Source organism: Sminthopsis crassicaudata, chromosome 1 (genome assembly GCF_048593235.1).
Source record: "Sminthopsis crassicaudata isolate SCR6 chromosome 1, ASM4859323v1, whole genome shotgun sequence".
Classification (NCBI taxonomy): domain Eukaryota; kingdom Metazoa; phylum Chordata; class Mammalia; order Dasyuromorphia; family Dasyuridae; genus Sminthopsis; species Sminthopsis crassicaudata.
The window spans coordinates 82386761-82405573 of NC_133617.1; the positions used below are offsets into that span (position 1 = coordinate 82386761).

Here is an 18813-nt window from a genome sequence, read left to right on the forward strand (position 1 = left end):
ATTAAACACATATTCATATTAGTCATATTGTGAAAAGAATCAAACACAAGGAAAACACATTAAAAAAAGAAAAGAGAAAATAATCTACTTCAATATGAATTCAGACTCCATAGTTCTTTTTCTGGAGGTAGTCATAATTTTCCCACATGGGTCCCTTGGGATTGTCTTGGTTCATTATATTGCTGAGAAGAGCTAAATTTATTATAGTTGATCATCTCACAATGTTGTTCTTACTGTATGCAACATCCTCCTGGTTCTGCTCACTTCACTCAACATCAGTTCATATAAGACTTTCCAAGTTTTTCTAAAATCTGTGTGCTTATCATTTCTGATGCAAAATAGTATTATATTACATCCGATGCAACATAACTTGTTCAATCATTCCCCAATTGGTGGAGATGTCCTCAATTTTCAATTCTTTAGCACAAAGAGCTGTTATCAATATTTTTGTATAAGTATATCCTTTCCCATTTTTTATGATTTCTTTGAAATACAGATCTAACAATGGCACCTTAAGATCAAAGGGCATTTTTCCATTGATTTTGTGCATGATCTTCACCAAGAGCCTTGATTAGAGCTGATTCCTAAAATTTCTTCCAGCTGTAAGTCTTATGAGCTAATTAAGTTCCCAGCAGCAAGCCACAAGGTAGCCAAAAATGTATGCACTGCCTTACAAAATTCCAGTAAGAGATGGAGCAAAGAAGGCAGATCACAGACAGCCTGGGTAAGAGTTCATTTTCAACGGGGAGATTCCAAAGTAGGACCACTGATCACAGAAGCTTGTAGTGTGATTCTTAAGACAGAGTAGCCTAGGTGTCCTCTGAGAGTCCTTCATGGTGTGAGAATCTAAGATAGCACATTTCAGTGAGCAGAGGTCCAGGCAGGCAGATAATCAGCTTTGGGGAGTTTCTTTAGATGTGGTCATCTGGTAATAGAACTTTGATCCTGAAAATACTGCATGGGGCAGATAGAAGATAAGGTAGAGTAGCAAAGAGGCTTATTAAAAAAGATTATGATTTAAAGTTAGAAGAAACCTTCAAAATAATGTGATTGCACTCTTTTTTCCCCTTTAAAACAATATGGTATCTTTTATTTTTTACATCAATTTATTTTTTCAAATATATGCATTATTATCTTTAAAACAGAGTGGTGTAAAAAAAAAACAACAACAAACAAACTATAATTCAGCAAAAGAAATCAACCTAGAAGCTGAGTTTGTCAGTAGTTCCAATGTTCCCCCTTGCTATGTACTACCCACTTCTACAAAATCAGGGAATTACCTTTGGGGGGGATGGTAGGATATTTGAAGAGGCAGCAGGATGCAATGGATAGAATACCAGACCTGGGATCAGGAGATTTGAGTTCAATTATAACCTTAGTTACTTCTTAGATGTGTGACCCTGGACAAGCCACTTAACCCTGTTTGTCTTAGGTTCCGCATCTGTTAAATGAGCTGGAGAAGAAAATTGCAAATCACTCCAGTATCTCTGCCAAAAAACAAACAAACAAGCAAAAAAAAAAAAAAAAAACAGGAAGGGATTGTTAGAGGACCAAAACAACTGAACAAACAACAGCATTTTTTAAATCTACAGGGCCAAATTTATAGCATCCATAGGATCATAAATTCAGAATTAGAAGACCTCATTCAACAGAAGAGCAAACTTACCAGGGTCACACAGCTAGAAAGTATATGAGGTAAGATTTGAAGTCATCTTTTTTCTGAGCCCAAGTACAGTGCCCTATCCATTTCACTATTCTTCCTCTTACTTACCCATTAGGGTGTCCTTTCCATTTTACATTATTGGAGTTATTTAATGTTTTCCCAGGCCTACTTATTTTATTTTGTATTGACTCATAAGTGTTTCCACATATTTCTCTATTTTTTAAATCATAATAAAATTATTCTATTATGTTCATTTGCCACAGTATGTTCAGACATTCCCCAATAGTTGATCATATACTTTGTTTCTCATGCTTTGCCAGCACAGGAAATACTTTAATATATGTTTTAATGGTGTAGATGAGACCTTTCTCCCTGCCTTCTCCTCTTATCAACTGCTCAAGATGAGACACAGGTAATAAGAAGAAGACATATATCCTTACAAACACCCCTGAATCTGAAATCAAATGACCTGGATGCAAAACCCAATTCTGCTATTGGTTTATTGTTATTTAGTCATTTTCAGTAGTGTCTTGACCATTTGTGACTTCATTTGGACTTTACAAAGATTGGTTTACCATTTCCTTCTCTGGCTCATTTGATAGATGAGGAATTGAGGTGAACAGGGTTAAATAACAGGGCAACCCAGCTAGGAAGTGTCTGAGACCAGATTTGAACTCAGGTCTTCCTTACTCCAAGCTTGGCACTCTATTCATTGCTTTCCTCATTTATAAAATAAGATAATTGCCTGAAAAAAGCTCTTAGGTCACTTTCAATTTTAAGTCATCTAATCTCAAGTAGCAGGTCTGCCCTGAGGGTTTCTAATTCCCAATCTACTACACTACCAATATTAACTTGAATCACTGCAGGTAGGCTGTGTATTCTTAGGAATAGTGTGAATAGTGTCAATCTTAGGACCTGGGTCAGGAAGGAATTAAGACAGCAGATGGTTAGAGATGGCCCCCAGTTTGGGGGCTAGATTTCACATAAGTCACTACAAGAATTTGGTCTTAATAACATCCCAAGGAGAAATAACTCAGCTGGGTGCTAACCTCAGAAACCTGATGTTAGGGACAGCAAGCTGTGCCCTTTGCTAAGTGACCAGGCTGCCATCTCTCAAAGATTTTGTAGATAAATTTCTCCAGAGAGCATTCCTCTTCCATCTTCCCTAGGGAGCTATTGATCCCATTAGCCACTGATGATATTCACTTGTGTCACTTCAAAGGCTTTGAAATTGCTCTCTTGTCTTACCACGTCCCTGACTCAATCACTATGATAAAAATAGAGAAGTGGAATTTGCATTCATGTCTCTGTGAGATATTTATTGAAATATTTGGATTTTCCTCTATGTTGGTTTGTCTATGCATCTGTCTGTTTGTACATTTGTGTATCTCTGTGCAATGTATATCATTTCATAAGATCAAGAGCTAAAAGGGACCTCAGATACCAAATAATCAAATCTCTTTATTTTGAAGATGAGAAAACTTAGATGCATGGAATTTAAGTGCTATTAGTTTGTCCTTCATTTTTGAAAAGGACAAATGACATTACAGGGTGATGTTTTGACTTGTACATGTATTGGATTTAAGTGAGGCAGAGTTGTTCAGTCATCAAACTTTTGCTCTTTTCCAGAGTCATCAAAATCCAGTGACAAGACATATGTCAAGATGACTGGTGATGGCTCAGAATGCAGTGGAATACTTTGGCATCTTTGATGTCTGATCAAGCTCTAAGCACCCTGCAACATTTGCTTCAGTCCATTAGTACAAATCATTTTCATCATTTATTCTACTGAGGGAAATTTTCATATGCTTGGGGTATAATACCCTCCAATAAACTGAGGGGGTGAGACCATTAGTTTCCCTCTATATGGTTTAGACCATATGCTGAGAGAGTTTACTAGGGTATGGCCCTTGCATGTGCTTCAGCTTCTTGGAGTCACAGGTGAGTGCCAGGTGAACATCAAAATTGGATAAGCAGTCCTGAAGAGGGCTCAGTAGCCTTCACATCAGAGGTGCTCCACCCACCCCAATCCACCCCAATGAGTTTGTAGACGGATATGTATGCTAGAGTCAGCTCAGTCAGCTTTACCAATGACAATCGTTAAACTTTTAATATGAACTTTTAATATGACTGTGTATCTTTGCTTCCAAAGTGAGTTTCTTAAGGCACGAGTCCAAACTCATATTTTTAGCAGTCCCTGTCTCTGGAATCCCCTTTTCTCTCTGATTGGAGAGGGTGGATGGTAAAATTCTGGGAACGATCATCATCCATTTAAGAATGGCTCCCAGGGAATTGTCTTCATCATTTCTTACATGGATTCTTTCCTGTTTATTATATCCACAATTTCATCATTTAGCAAACTGGAATAAATTCGGATACTTAAACCTTTTAAAATAATTCCCACCCCAGGTGCATGGCATCATAAAGCCCCTCCAATGTGTAATGGCCCCCACCAACTATACAACTTCTTTCTACATGCTATTTCCCCCATTAAATTATGAGATCCTTGAGGTAGGAACTGTCTTGTATCCCCAATGCTTAGTACAGTGTCTAGTACATAGAACTTATTTAGTGCTTTAGGGTTTACAAAGCACTTAACATGTTATTTCATTTTATCTCATTTGATAAGAGTCCAAGCTGATGGAAAGGGACTGTAATATGCATTTCACAAGAGCCTCCCAAAACAAGTTTTCGTTTTCTTTTGCTTTCAAAAAAACTATTTTTAAAACTATGGAGCTTAAGTCATATCAACAATTCACTGTCATTATTGAAATCTATAGTTCTACCCTTTGCAAAAAGAAGAAATTTACTCTGTCTTCTGTGTGACAGCATTAGAACACTAGAAAATAACTATCAAAACTCCCTTAAGTATTTTTTTTTGCATAGACTCACTATGTCCATTTTTATCAATTATCATATGGAATTGAATCCAGCACTCTCACTATTTTGAATATCCTTCCTTTGTTCACTTCTCTTTGTCACTCTCATCCTTAATATATGATATTCAGAAATGGATAAAATACTGCCAATGGAGTCAACCTGGACCTGTGCAGTAAGAGAGTTATCTTTCCCCTTCTAGACATTATGAAAGTCAATATACAAATTTATTGACAATTTATGAAGTAACTATATATACAGTCTTGGGGATATGAATGTGTTGGGGGAAAACAAAATATCCCCTTCATTCAAAAAACTTACAGTCTCTCAGTAGGGGAAATATGACTTGTACATCTATAAATGTGATGTGAGAAGACTATGATCAGGGAAAGAGAGATCCAGAAAAAAAAATAGTGTAAGAAAACACAAGAAGGAAGATGCCACTTTCATTTGGGGGGACATGGAGAGGTGTCAAGAAGGCAAGAAAACCTAAGAATGAGGCTTGGATTAAAAGAAAAAAGTGGTAATAGAGAAATAAAAATTGATCCTGAAATCGAGAAGACCTGAGTTCAAAGTTGGCCTTGAACAGTTGCTAGTTGTGTGATCTGAGAAAGTCTTATAATCTTTGTCTGCCTCATGTTTCTCATTTGTAAAATGGGAATAATAATAGTATCTTACTCTATGAGTTGTTGTGAAGATAAAATGAGATAACATTTGAACAGTAATATGATACCCTTAAAGAGTTATATAAATATTGTCTATTTGTATTATGAGTACCATTAGGTACTAGGCACAATGGCAGTTTGTATAAATATGCAAGCATAGAAAAAGAAAAGTTGGAGAAGAGAAGAGAAAGTCGGGATGTATTATCTCACTAGATTAGAATAAAATAAGTGCATGAAAAGAATTCATGATGTTAATATGAATCATTGAGATGTTAGTCTGATAATGAGGACCTTAAATGCCAGACTAATAGTTTGGATTTTATTTCATAGAATTTGAGCAGAAATGTGACATACTCAGACTTTCGATTAGAGAAAAAAAAAAAAAAAAAAAAAAAAAAAAGCACTTTTGGTAGTTGTGTGGAAGATTGATTAGTGAAGGGAGAAGATGGAGACAATGAGATCAATTGGGAAACCACTGACACAGTCCAAAAGATAAGTGATGAGAGAGACTTCCGGCCAAGATGGCAGCGTGGAGGCAGACAGCTGCTTGAGCTCCGCATTTACTCTCAGAACTTACTTCATGACAAACCTCAAAGTTAATGCTTGACCAGAAAAGAAACCCACAAATAATCACCAAGAGAAGACATTGTTGAAATTCAACAGAAAAGGTCTGTGTTTGCTTGCGGGAGGGTCAATCAGATTGGGCACAGACTGAGGGCAGGCAAGCCAGAGCAAGAAAGACAGCTCACACAGCTCAGACCCAATGGGGAGGGGTATGATCTCTGACGTTTCTGGGAAAAGGCTTTTACCCCACTGTGGATACTTAGTCTTGGCAGCAAGCCAGGAACAGCAGAGAGGGTGTAAACACCAGAGATGAGGATTAAAACCCGGGAAGCTAGCCTCTTTCAGAACTGGCCACCCCCAACCCCTACCTGGAGTGACTCAGCATGTTCTCAGAGCCTCAGAGCACAGACTCAGCACAACCATCGCTGTTCTGTTAGTGGCTCTCTGCTGCCCTACCCCGAGTCTGTAGAGGAATCCCATTAACACCATCCAGCTCCATCCCCCACCCCCAAAAAAAGAGACCAATTGTTTCTCTTGTCAGTTTGTTTTCTTCCATTCTGCTCTTGACAAAATGAACAAAAAATTCAAAAGGGCTCTAACCATTGACAGCTTCTGTATGGAGAGAGAGCAGACTTCAAATACTGAGGAGACTAAAAACAGACTGTCCCCAGAGGAATCCCCTAAGGGGGATATGATCTGCTCCTCAATACAAAAGAATCTCATAGAAGATATCAAAAAGGCTATCAAAAGAGAGCTAGAAGAGAAATGGGAAAAGGAAAGGGAAGCTTGGCAAGAGATCCTGGAGAAGTCATTCCACGCATTTAAAGACAGAGTGGATAAAGAAAACAAATCATTGAGAAATAAAATCAGTGAATTAAAAAAGGCAAACAACTCCAAGGAAAACAGGATTAGTGAGCTGGATAAAGAAAACAGCTTTCTAAAAAATAAAATGGATAAAATGGAAAAAAACTCCATAGAAGATAAAAACACAATTGGACAATTACAAAAAGATATAAAAAAAGTGAGTGAAGAAAATACATCATTGAAAATTAGACTTGAACAAGTAGAAATGAATGACTCAAGGAGAAACCAAGAGGTAGTCAAGCAAAACCACAGAAATGAAACAATTGAAAAGAATGTCAAGTACCTTATCACAAAGACAACAGACCTAGAAAATAGATCCAGGAGAGACAATTTGAGAATAATTGGACTACCTGAAAAATTTGAGGAAAAAAGGAGCTTGGACACTATTTTTGAGGAAATTATCAAAGAGAACTGCCCAGATGTTCTGGAAACAGAGGGTAAAATAGACATTGAAAAACTTCATCGATCACCTACTGAAAGGGACCCTAAAATTAAAACGCCAAGAAATATAGTGGCCAAGTTCAAGAACCATCAGACAAAGGAAAAAATACTGGAAGCTGCTAGAAAAAATCAATTCAGATATGAAGGAGCCACAATAAGGATAAGCCAGGATCTAGCAGCATCCACATTAAAAGAACGAAGGGCCTGGAATATGATATTCCAAAAGGCTAAGGAACTTGGTATGCAACCAAGAATAACTTACCCAGCAAGAATGATTATCGTTTTCCAGGGAAGAAGATGGACATTTAACGAAATAAATGAATTCCATCTATTCTTGATGAAAAAACTAGACCAACATAAAAGGTTTGATCTTCAAATACAGAACTCAAGAGATTTCTAAAAAGGTAAAAAGAAATCTTGAGAACTATACTTCTGTTATAAAAATATGTAAAGAACATATGTATAATTTGTCTTAGAAACTAGAGGTAGAAAGGAAATTATATCATAAAAAAGTGTAAAGTGGTGGTACTACATCTCATAAAGAGGCAAAGGTAACCTATTATATCTGAGAGAAAGAAAGGAGGGAGATGAACATAGTGTGTATCAATAGACATATTCAATTTATGATGAAACTTCTTCCACTTCATTGGAAAATGAAAGGGAAGGAGTAAGCTAAGGGGAAGGGAATACAGAAATTTCCAGGAAAAGGGGTAAAATAAGGGGAGGAACTTTAAGGTGGGGGAAGGATCCTAAAAAGGGAGGGCTGTGAAAAGCAAGTGGTGTTCACAAGGTTAATATTGGGTAGGGGGGTAAGAGGGAAGGAAAGGGGAAAAGCATAAGCAGGGGTTAATAGGATGGCAAGCAATATAGAATTAGTCCTTCTAACCATAAATGTGAATGGGGCAAACTGCCTCATAAAGAGGAAGCAGTTAGCAGACTGGATTAAAAGTCAGAATCCTTCTATATGTTGTTTACAGGAAACACACCTGAAACAGGGTGATACATTCAAACTAAGAGTAAAAGGGTGGAGCAGAATCTACTATGCTTCAGGCAAAACCAAAAAAGCAGGAGTAGCCATCCTCATCTAGGATCAAGCAAAAACAAATTAAAAGAGATAAGGAAGGACATTATATCCTGCTAAAGGGAAGCATCAATAATGAAACAGTATCAATATTAAACGTATATGCACCAAGTGGTGCAGCATCTAAATTCTTAAAAAAGAAAATAAGAGAGCTGCAAGAGGAAATCGATAGCCAAACTATAATAGTGGGAGATCTCAACCTTGCACTCCCAGAATTAGATAAATCAAACCACAGAATAAATAAGAAAGAAGTCAAAGAGGTAAATAGAATACTAGAAAAGTTTGATATGATAGATCTTTGGCAAAAGCTAAATGGAGACAGAAAGGAGTATACTTTCTTCTCAGCAGTTCATGGAACCTATACAAAAATTGATCATATACTAGGGCATAAAAACCTCAAAATCAAATGCAGGAAGGCAGAAATAGTAAATGCATCCTTTTCAGACCACAATGGAATCAAAATTACATTTAATAAAAAGCCAGGGGAAAATAGACCAAAAAATAATTGGAAACTAAATAATCTTATACTAAAGAATGATTGGGTAAAACAGCAAATCATAGACATAATTAATAACTTCACCCAAGAAAATGACAATAAGGAGACATCATACCAAAATGTGTGGGATATAGCCAAAGCAGTAATAAGGGGAAGTTTTATATCTCTACAGGCCTACTTGCATAAAATAGAGAAAGAGAGGGTCAACGAATTGGGCTTACAACTAAAATTGTTAGAAAAGGAATAAATGAAAAACCCCCAGACAAACACAAAACTTGAAATTCAAAAAATAAAAGCTGAGATTAATAAAATTGAAAGTAAAAAAAAAAAAAAAACTATTGAATTAATTAATAAACCTAATAGTTGGTTCTATGAAAAAACCAACAAAATAGACAAACTCTTAGTAAACCTGATTAAAAAAAGGAAAGAGAAAAAGCAAATTGTTAGTCTTGAAAATGAAAAGGGTGAACTCACCACTAATGAAGAGGAAATTAGAACAATCGTTAGGAGCTATTTGCTCAACTTTATGCCACTAAATTCGATAACTTAAATGAAATGGAAGAATACCTTCGAAAATATAGCTTGCCCAGATTAACAGAGGAAGAAGTAAGTAGTCTAAATAGTTCCATCTCAAAAAAAGAAATAGAACAAGCTATTAACCAACTTCCTAAGAAAAAGTCCCCAGGACCAGATGGATTTACATGTGAATTCTACCAAACATTTAAAGAACAACTAATTCCAATGCTACATAAACTATTTGAAAAAATAGGGATTGAAGGAGTCCTACCAAATTCCTTCTATGACACAGACATGGTACTGATACCTAAACCAGGTAGATCGAAAACTGAGAAAGAAAACTATAGACCAATTTCCTTAATGAATATTGATGCTAAAATCTTAAATAAGATATTAGCAAATAGACTTCAGAAAATCATCCCCAGGATAATACACGATGACCAAGTGGGATTTGTACCAGGAATGCAGGGCTGGTTTAATATTAGGAAAACTATTAGTATAATTGACCATATTAATAATCAAATTAATAAAAAACCATATGATCATCTCAATAGATGCAGAAAAAGCATTTGATAAAATCCAACATCCATTCCTACTAAAAGCTTGAGAGTATAAGAATAAATGGACTATTCCTTAAAATAATCATATGTAATGGCGATAAACTAGAACCTTTCCCTGTAAGATCAGGAGTGAAACAAGGTTGCCCACTATCACCATTACTATTGAGTATAGTACTAGAAACTCCAGCCTCAGCAATAAGAGCCGAGAAAGAGATTCAAGGAATTGAGTAGGAAATGAGGAAATCAAATTATCACTCTTTGCAGATGACATGATGGTATACTTAGAGAACGCCAAAGACTCTGCTAAAAAGCTATTAGAAATAATTCAGAACTTTAGCAAAGTTGCAGGATACAAAATAAATCCACATAAATCCTCAGCATTTTTATACATTACCAACACAATCCAACAGCAAGAGATACAAAGAGAAATTCCATTCAAAATAATGGTCGATAGTATAAAATATTTGGGAATATATCTACCAAAGGAGAGTCAGGAATTATATGAGCAAAATTACAAAACACTTGCCACAAAAATAAAGTCAGATTTAAATAATTGGAAAGGCATTCAGTGCTCTTGGATAGGCTGAGCGAATATAATTAAGATGACAATACTCCCTAAACTAATCTATTTATTTAGTGCTATACCAATTAGTCTTCCAAGAAACTATTTTAATAACCTAGAAAAAATAACAACAGAATTCATATGGAACAACAAAAGGTCGAGAATTTCAAGGGAAGTAATGGAAAAAAAAATTAAGTGGAGGTGGTCTAGCTGTACCTGATCTAGAACTGTATTATAAAGCAACAGTCACCAAAACCATTTGGTATTGGCTAAGAAATAGAGTAGTTGATCAGTGGCATAGGTTAGGTTCACAGGGCAAGATAGTGAATAAAAATAGCAATATAGTGTTTGACAAACCCAAAGATCCCAACTTTTGGGATAAGAATTCATTATTTGACAAAAACTGCTGGGAAAACTGGAAATTAGTATGGCAGAGACTAGGCATGGACCCACATTTAACACCACATACTAAGATAAGATCAAAATGGGTCCAACATTTAGGCATAAAGAATGAAATCATAAATAAATTGGAGGAACCTGGGATGGTTTACCTCTTAGACTTGTGGAGGAAGAAGGAGTTTGTGTCCAAGGGAGAACTAGAGACCATTATTGATCACGAAATACAACATTTTGATTACACCAAATTAAAAAGTTTCTGCCCAAACAAAACTAATGCAAACAAGATTAGAAGGGAAGTAACAAATTGGGAAAACATTTTTACAGTTAAAGGTTCTGATAAAGGCCTCATCTCCAAAATATACAGAAAATTGACTTTAATTTATAAGAAATCAAGCCATTCTCCAATTGATAAATGGTCAAAGGATATGAACAGACAATTTTCAGATGATGAAATTAAACTATTTGCACTATATGAAAGTGTTCCATATCACTATTGATCAGAGAAATGCAAATTAAGACTACTCTGGGATATCATTACACACCTGTCAGATTGGCTAAGATGACAGGAACAAACAACGATGAATGTTGGAGGGGCTGTGGGAGAACTGGGACACTGATGCATTGTTGGTGGAGTTGTGAAAGAATCCAACCATTCTGGAGAGCAATCTGGAATTATGCCCAAAAACTTATCAAAATGTGCATACCCTTTGACCCAGCAATGATACTACTGGGCTTACATCCAAAGGAAATACTAAAGAAGGGAAAGGGACCTGTATGTGCCAAAATGTTTGTGGCAGCCCTTTTTGTAGTGGCTAGAAGCTGGAAGATGAATGGATGTCCATCAATTGGAGAATGGTTGGGTAAATTATGGTATATGACTGTTATGGAATATTATTGTTCTGTCAGAAATGACCAACAGGAGGAATACAGAGAGGCTTGGAGAGACTTACATCAACTGATGCTAAGTGAAACGAGCAGAACCAGAAGATCATTATACACTTCAACAATGATACTGTATGAGGATGTATTCTGATGGAAGTGGATATCTTCAACATAGAGAAGAGCTAATCCAATTCCAATTGATCAATCATGGACAGAATCAGCTACATCCAGAAAAGGAACACTGAAAATGAGTGTAAACTGTTAATTTTATCTTCTGAATCCAATTTTTCTTGTGCAACAAGAGAACTGTCTTTCATTCTTGAGGGGAACCAAATTTACATCACTATGCTAAAGACAAGTTAGTGTGTTTGACTATTCTGAGCACACCAATATGAGTTTGAAATGCTTTGCCACAAGTTGAACACAAATAATCTCTATGAACATTTGTGGTACATTCTCTAAGTTTGTGCATTTCACATTATTTCTGAGCTAGTTCAATTTTCCTTTGCTTATACCCCATAACACCTTTTCTGATAGGTTACAGCATGCTAAGCAGTACTGTGCTAGTATGTCCCATAATAAAACTTAATAAATATATGTTGATTGTTGATTGATTGTTAGCAGGGGAAGATGCACAACAGCTAGTCAAGGAAACATAAAAGGATATCAAAAGAGAGAAGTTTGATAATATATAGATGTAAATATAAACACAAATATACATATACATACACACATAGATATATGCAGATGTATGTGATACATGCATATATATATGTATTTACATATACATATATTATGTTTAGAAAATATATTCTAATACTACGTATTTTTGTGGCCATCAGTGTTCTCATTTTTTTTTTTTTTTTGCTGAGTTTGCTCTACATCAAAAGTCTCAGGATTTTAATATGTAATATATGTTAATAATTTAAAATAATAATATAAGAACTTTATATAACATTTTATAATATACAATTACATATTATAAATAACACAAATATTTGACTCTTCTTCTCTCTCAACCCTACATCCAATCAGCCACCTAGCTCAGTTAACTCCATTTCCTTCATATATTTTATATCTGTTCTGTCTTGCCTTATGCAGGTTCCCATTTCCTCTCCAATAATTCCTCCTAACTCGTATTTTAGCCTCCAATATCTTCCCATTTTAACCAATCCTTCTTACCTTGCCAGATATATCTTCCTAATGCACAATTGCAAACACATTTCTTCCTTTATCTAATGTCATCTTTTCTGGGGTCCTTTCCATCTCTTCAGTTCTATGTTCTAAGGTCCTTTTTAGCTCTAACTTTCCATTTTCTAAGGATCCATCCAAGTCTGACATGTAATGTTTTATCTTCTCTTTTCTTCCAGTTTTAACTTTCTATGTCATTGTTATTATTACTAGCCAATATTTATATAGTGTTCTAGTTTGCAAAAACGCTTTATGTATACAGGATGTACCAGATGTTTTAATGCATTTAAAGCTATTAAAGATTATTAAATAGCCATTAAATATTAAGGCTGCACTAAGACTTCTAGGACAGACTGTATTACCTCATTTGACTCTCATAAAAATCCTATAAAGAATTAAATTTAAAATCATTTATTGAGTTCTTATTATGTGCCAGGTACTGATGTTACAAATATAATTTTTAAAAAATAATAATAATAATAGTTCTCATTTATATCATGCTTTAAGATTTTCAAAGGACTTTATATTTTATTTTATCCTCACAACAACTCTGGAAGATAGATGCTATTATTATTCTTTTTTTTGTAGATGAAGAAACTGAGACAAGGAGAGGTTAAATGACACCTCACATAGCAAATAAATAAGGCAAGATTTGAATTCAGGATTTCCTGAATCCAATCACATTGTGATATTCATGAGTTACTTAGCTGCCTCAAAGACAACTCTACTTTGTATAAGCTTACATTCTAATGGGGAAAGAACACATAAAAGCTAGATGACAAGAGGAAGTGGTCATGATGGGGGAAAATTATCCCCATTTTATAGATAAGGTAACTAAAGCCAAATGACTTACTCAAATTACTCAGTGATTGAGACAGTAATTGAACTCAAATCTTTCAGACTCCCTAAGCCCAGAATATTATTAACTACAATTCTTTGATGTAATTGTTTTTGTTCTAAGACCTCTTCCAGATCTGGCATTCTAAATTATATCCTTATATAGCTTCAAAACCTTGCTACCCATCACAGGTTGTTATAGAAGCATCTTTCAATATAAAATTTTCATGGTTAGGCCTTTTCTGTCTTCAACTTTCTTGAAATTTTAATATCACTTAACACCATTTACCACACCCACTTTCTGGATACTTTCACTTCCCTAGATTTTAATGACAATTCTCTCTCCTAGTTCTTTTTTTGTTTTTCCTCAACTTAGACAAATTTACCGGAACCTTGACATTTTCTGGATGATCCGAGTTATCTTTTCATCTATCAAGGAAAGTCCTAAGTGCAGCATGGCTTGATAATAAAATAAAATTTAAAAAGAGTTCTGGTTTGAGAGTCAGGAGATGTAAGTTCAATTACATGTAAGGCTATAATTCCATCTTAGATTCCTTTGTCACGTCATAACTGATGTCTCATTCTCTAAACATGTATGTCCTTGAAGGTTCTGCCCTGGAGTCTTTTCTCATTTTTTGCTACACTTTGGATTGTGTGGACCTGAACTCCAGGTTTGCATCACCAACTCCCTACTTTATATCTCCAACTGAAAGCATTGTAAGCATTTCAAACTTAACATGCCCAAACTATAATGTGTGATCTTTCTCCCTATACCTATCGCACATCCAAATATTCTATTTCTTTTGAAGGTATCACTAAATTGTCAGTGAATAAGGTTTACAACTTCAGTCTCATCCTCATTTCTTCATTATTCTTCATCCTCCAAATCCAATCAGTTGCTAAATTTTATCAATTTTATCTCCACAATGCATTTTGAATCTATCTTTTTTTCCCATTCATATGACCAGCATCCTACTTTAGGCCTCCATTATCATTTATCCATGTTGGATTTATCCAATTGGATTTTAATATCCAGGTTTTCCATTCTACAAACTTCACACAGCTGCCAAAAGTTATCTATCTGAAGTACAAGAATTAAGATGTCACTGAACTCTTCATAAATTTCCAACATCTCCCTATGGACTGTGGGAAAAAATATACATATTCTTCAGTGTGGCACATGAAATATTTTACAACTTGAGTATATTCTATTTTTCCAGGTTTATTTCATATTTTTCTCTTTTGAACATTCTGTTCCAGCCACACTGGCATACTAACTATCCTAGAAGTCATCATTCCAAATCTTTTCATGGGCTATCTACTATTTTTGGTGTATGCTTTACATTTTATCTCTTAGAATCTTCATTTAAGAATAACTTCATATGTCATATCCAAAAGGAACATTTTCTTGACCCCCGGATTATTAGTACTGTTGGCTTCCTCATAATAATATGCATATGCTTATTTGTTTACATCCACACTGTCTCCCACATAAAAAAAAAAATATAGACTGCTCTTTTGAGGGCTGAGACTATTTCTTTTTTTTTTTTTTTTTTTTTTGTTTGTTTGTTTGTTTGTTTGTATCCCCAGGAAATAGCAAACGACTATAGTTACTTTTCTTTTCATTTTATTTTTCTGAATTCATCAAGATTTTATAGTACAGAAAAACTTCTAGTGAAAATAGAATCCTCCAGCAATGTTTACTGGCTGCTTCTGAAACAATTTACAATCTTAGAATGTTGCCTGGGGAGTTGACTTTAAGTGACTTCTTCAGTATCTAACTTCCAGAATGTTAGATTTTCCTGATTTCAAGGTAGTCCTTCTTTCTACCTATTATGCCATGTAACCTTTAGTATAGTCTTAGCAAATGCCTCCTAGGTTGAATAGATTATATTGAGAGTACACAAATTATCCACTGTCTCCTGGGCAATAGCCATTACTCTTCCATTGCCTTCTTCCGAAAAACACCAGAATCTTGGTTTTCTCCGACTGGTCTTGGATGCCATCCTATCTATCAAAAAAATCCCTAAATCCACTATGGCTTGATGAAAAGAGTGCTGGTGGTGAGACAGGAGTCCTGACTTCAAACACCAACTTTTCTGTGATTTGTTATATGACTGAACAATAATCAAACATGTCTGGGTCTATCTCCTTGTTTATATAATACAGAAGGGAGAACAGAACTGGAAGTTTAGATGAAGGTCTCCAAGATCCATTTTATCTTTGAGATTCTATGTCTCTGAAACCATAGCACTTGCAACATTTAAGGTGTCCAGGAAGATTTTAAATTACTGTGGCCCTCAAACTAATACTATTTAAATACTGTCATAACAAGGACATTTCAGAGCTTGAGTGTCTAATTATGCAATGTTCAAGTGTTCACATTCAAGCAGACAGAAGGTAAAGAATGACCCTCCCCTGGTGACGATCTGTTCCATCCATATGTATAGCTCCTTCTGTTTATTATGGGATGGGATTCTCTAGGGACTGAGTCAGAAGGCAGTATTAATTGACTCTCAATCTCTCAAGTCTCATCTATACATTTCTGCTGATGCACATTCGGTTATGTCATTCCTTCCCCATGCCCAAATTACTTCCCCATCCCCCAACTTTTTTTTTTTTTGTTTGTTTGTTTTTTTTTTGCTGTTGCTATTCTTTTCATGAACTAATGACAATTCCTATGGAGAGTTCACCCTGATCTCTCCAGGGTGGTACTGAATCTTTCCTCTCTTATTTGATGTTATAGAATTTTGTATTCTTTACAGAATCACACAATTTCAGAAATAGAAGGGACCAAGAGGGAGAAATCAGTATTTTTCCTTTTTCTTTTTAATCTTTGTTCTCCATGAACACATTAAGCACCTGATGTATATTTGTTGGATTATTTTGGATACATGACTATGACCCCTCTCTACTGCATCATCAGTAAAGATTACCCTGCCTTCAGTGAAGAGAAAAATAGTACCTCTCCATGTGTTCCATTCTCTCTTTGCCTGGTCCTTATTGTTAGAAAGCCAGGATGCTTCTAGGGGATAGAACGGTGGCCTCAGAGCCAGGAAGACTTGGGTAAAAGCATTGCCTCTTTGACATAATAGCCATTTTACTCTAGAGAAATCATTTAACCTCTCAGTATTCTAGACAACTCTCTAAGATAAAGAATTTTATACTTTTTTAAGTCCTTAGGTGCTTCAGTGGTTAGAGATCTGGCCCTAAGTGAGGAAGACCTAGTTCAAACCCAGACTCAGACACTAAGCTGTGTGTCTCTGGATAAATCACTTAATCCATTTGCCTGAATTTCCTCATTTAGAAAATAGGAACAACAAGAGCACTTACTTCTCAGGGTTGTTGTTAAGATTATAATGAAAATATTGAGAAAGCACTTTGTGAATTTTAAGAAGTGCTATATAAATACTAGATATTATTATTTTTTTATTATCAATAGTTTTCTTATTATGGAGTTCCCTGTAGCAGTAGAATCATAGCTTCTGTCCCTGTCCTTATTTAATTGTTACAATTTCATCCTCTAATATTAAGCTAGAGTCTGCCTCTGCAATTTTCCCCAGTACTTCTAGTTCTATTCTCTTTGTCCAAGAAAATAAGTCTAAAGCTCTGTGTCATGACAAGACTCCAAATATTTGAAGACAGGGATCATGACTCATTCTACAAGTCTTCTTTTTCCTAGGTCAGACATCCTCAATTATATCAACTTGTTCTCTATGTGCACTTACATTTTAATTTCTATTATATTTATCTTTATGCATATTTTATCTTTCCATAGGGCAAAGTGAATGATCACTCAGTGGGTAGGAGAATCCATTTATTTTCTCTTGACCCCAATCCCCAGAGTTTGTCTTTCTATGCTGAAAAATTTTATCTTATCTACTAAGTGAAACTCATATGCCTTTGCTTGGTTTCCATGGATTTCTATAAGCTACTCTACCCTATTTTGACAGCCTTATCTCAATTTAGTCTTCACCATACACTTTACACTCCAGTCAAAATGATTAATTTGTTTAGTTGCATAGTCCCTGTGTTCTGTTAATGTTGTACTATCATCCGGGAATGCATCTTAAAACTCCATATCAATGACTTGAACAAAGGCATAGATTACATACTTATAATGACGGCACAATGCAGGTTGTTCTGGTCTTTGTATTCATTAATTCCCTTCATAAACTGTTCTGTTCAATCCAATAGCCTTCTTGCTACTACTCATATGGAACGTCCAAATCTCTCATCTTCATGCTTTTGCACAGAACAATCCCCTTTGCTTGGGATTTACTCTTTCTTTACCTCTGCCTTTAGAATTCCTTCAAAGCACAGCTCAAATTTCACATTCTAAATGCTGGTCTCATCACTTTAAAAAAAATTACCTTATTTTCATCTCAGTTTGTATATATTTCTATATTCTATTCCTGATAGTGTGACTTGTGAGCTCATTGAAGTTAGACTATCTCTTTTATTTTTCTTTATATTCCCAGTTCTTGTTGTTTTCTTTGATTTGAAATTTAATCCATGGCCAATGAATTGATTCAAATAGTTGAAAGAGTTTATTGGGCCTAGAGGAAAGTTAGTTGGAAAATGTCTGAAGAATAAAGAAAGGAAGATAGAAAAAAATATAACAAAACAAAAGCAGTCTATTGTCCCTGCTGATGTTTTCAGACACTTTACTGGAAATGACCACTTTATTTCTAAGAGTTCATCTGTTCCAGGTGCTCAGCCCTGCACTCAACAGCTTCTCTCCCCTGACACGCTGATCCTTTCTACATCTGCCTATGGGCACGTCTTTAGCGGTGTCAAGATTTTGTGTTTAAGAAGGTAATTTCCTCAGGCTTTAAAAGTCTCTGAAGTCTAATAGTCCTTTCTTGAATTTCCATTGCTTTGTGAAGACCTTTTATTCTGAGAGCTTAGAGAGGGCTCAGGTATAAGACAGCATTGATGAAGCAGGCCTATTCTCCATGCTTGAAGAGAAAGAGTATTATTTACCCCTTCCCTCTAACATTGCATCATCTGGAAATGTAATGAGCATTCTATCTATGTCTTCATGCATCCATGTCATTGTGAATAGGTAACTCTGAATAAGTTGGAATCAAGGACAGATCCTTGAGACACAAATACTAGAGACTTCCCAGTCAATTTCAAGCCACTATTAATCAATATTCAGATGGGCTTACAGAAAATAGTTCTGCATTTGGAGTCAAGAGATCTAAGTCAA

General features: G+C 35.4%; 1 long non-coding RNA gene across 1 annotated transcript in view; it reads right to left on the minus strand.

Annotated features, from left to right (window-relative positions):
- Positions 1–614: 614 nt before the first annotated feature.
- Positions 615–18813, minus strand: part of LOC141552534 (uncharacterized) — an 81175-nt gene continuing 62976 nt past the window's right edge. The window contains exons 2-3 of the long non-coding RNA XR_012485230.1: positions 1281–1487; positions 615–954 (exon numbers count right to left, since the gene is read on the minus strand). This is a non-coding gene — a long non-coding RNA (uncharacterized LOC141552534). The remainder of the gene's footprint in view (positions 955–1280; positions 1488–18813) is intronic.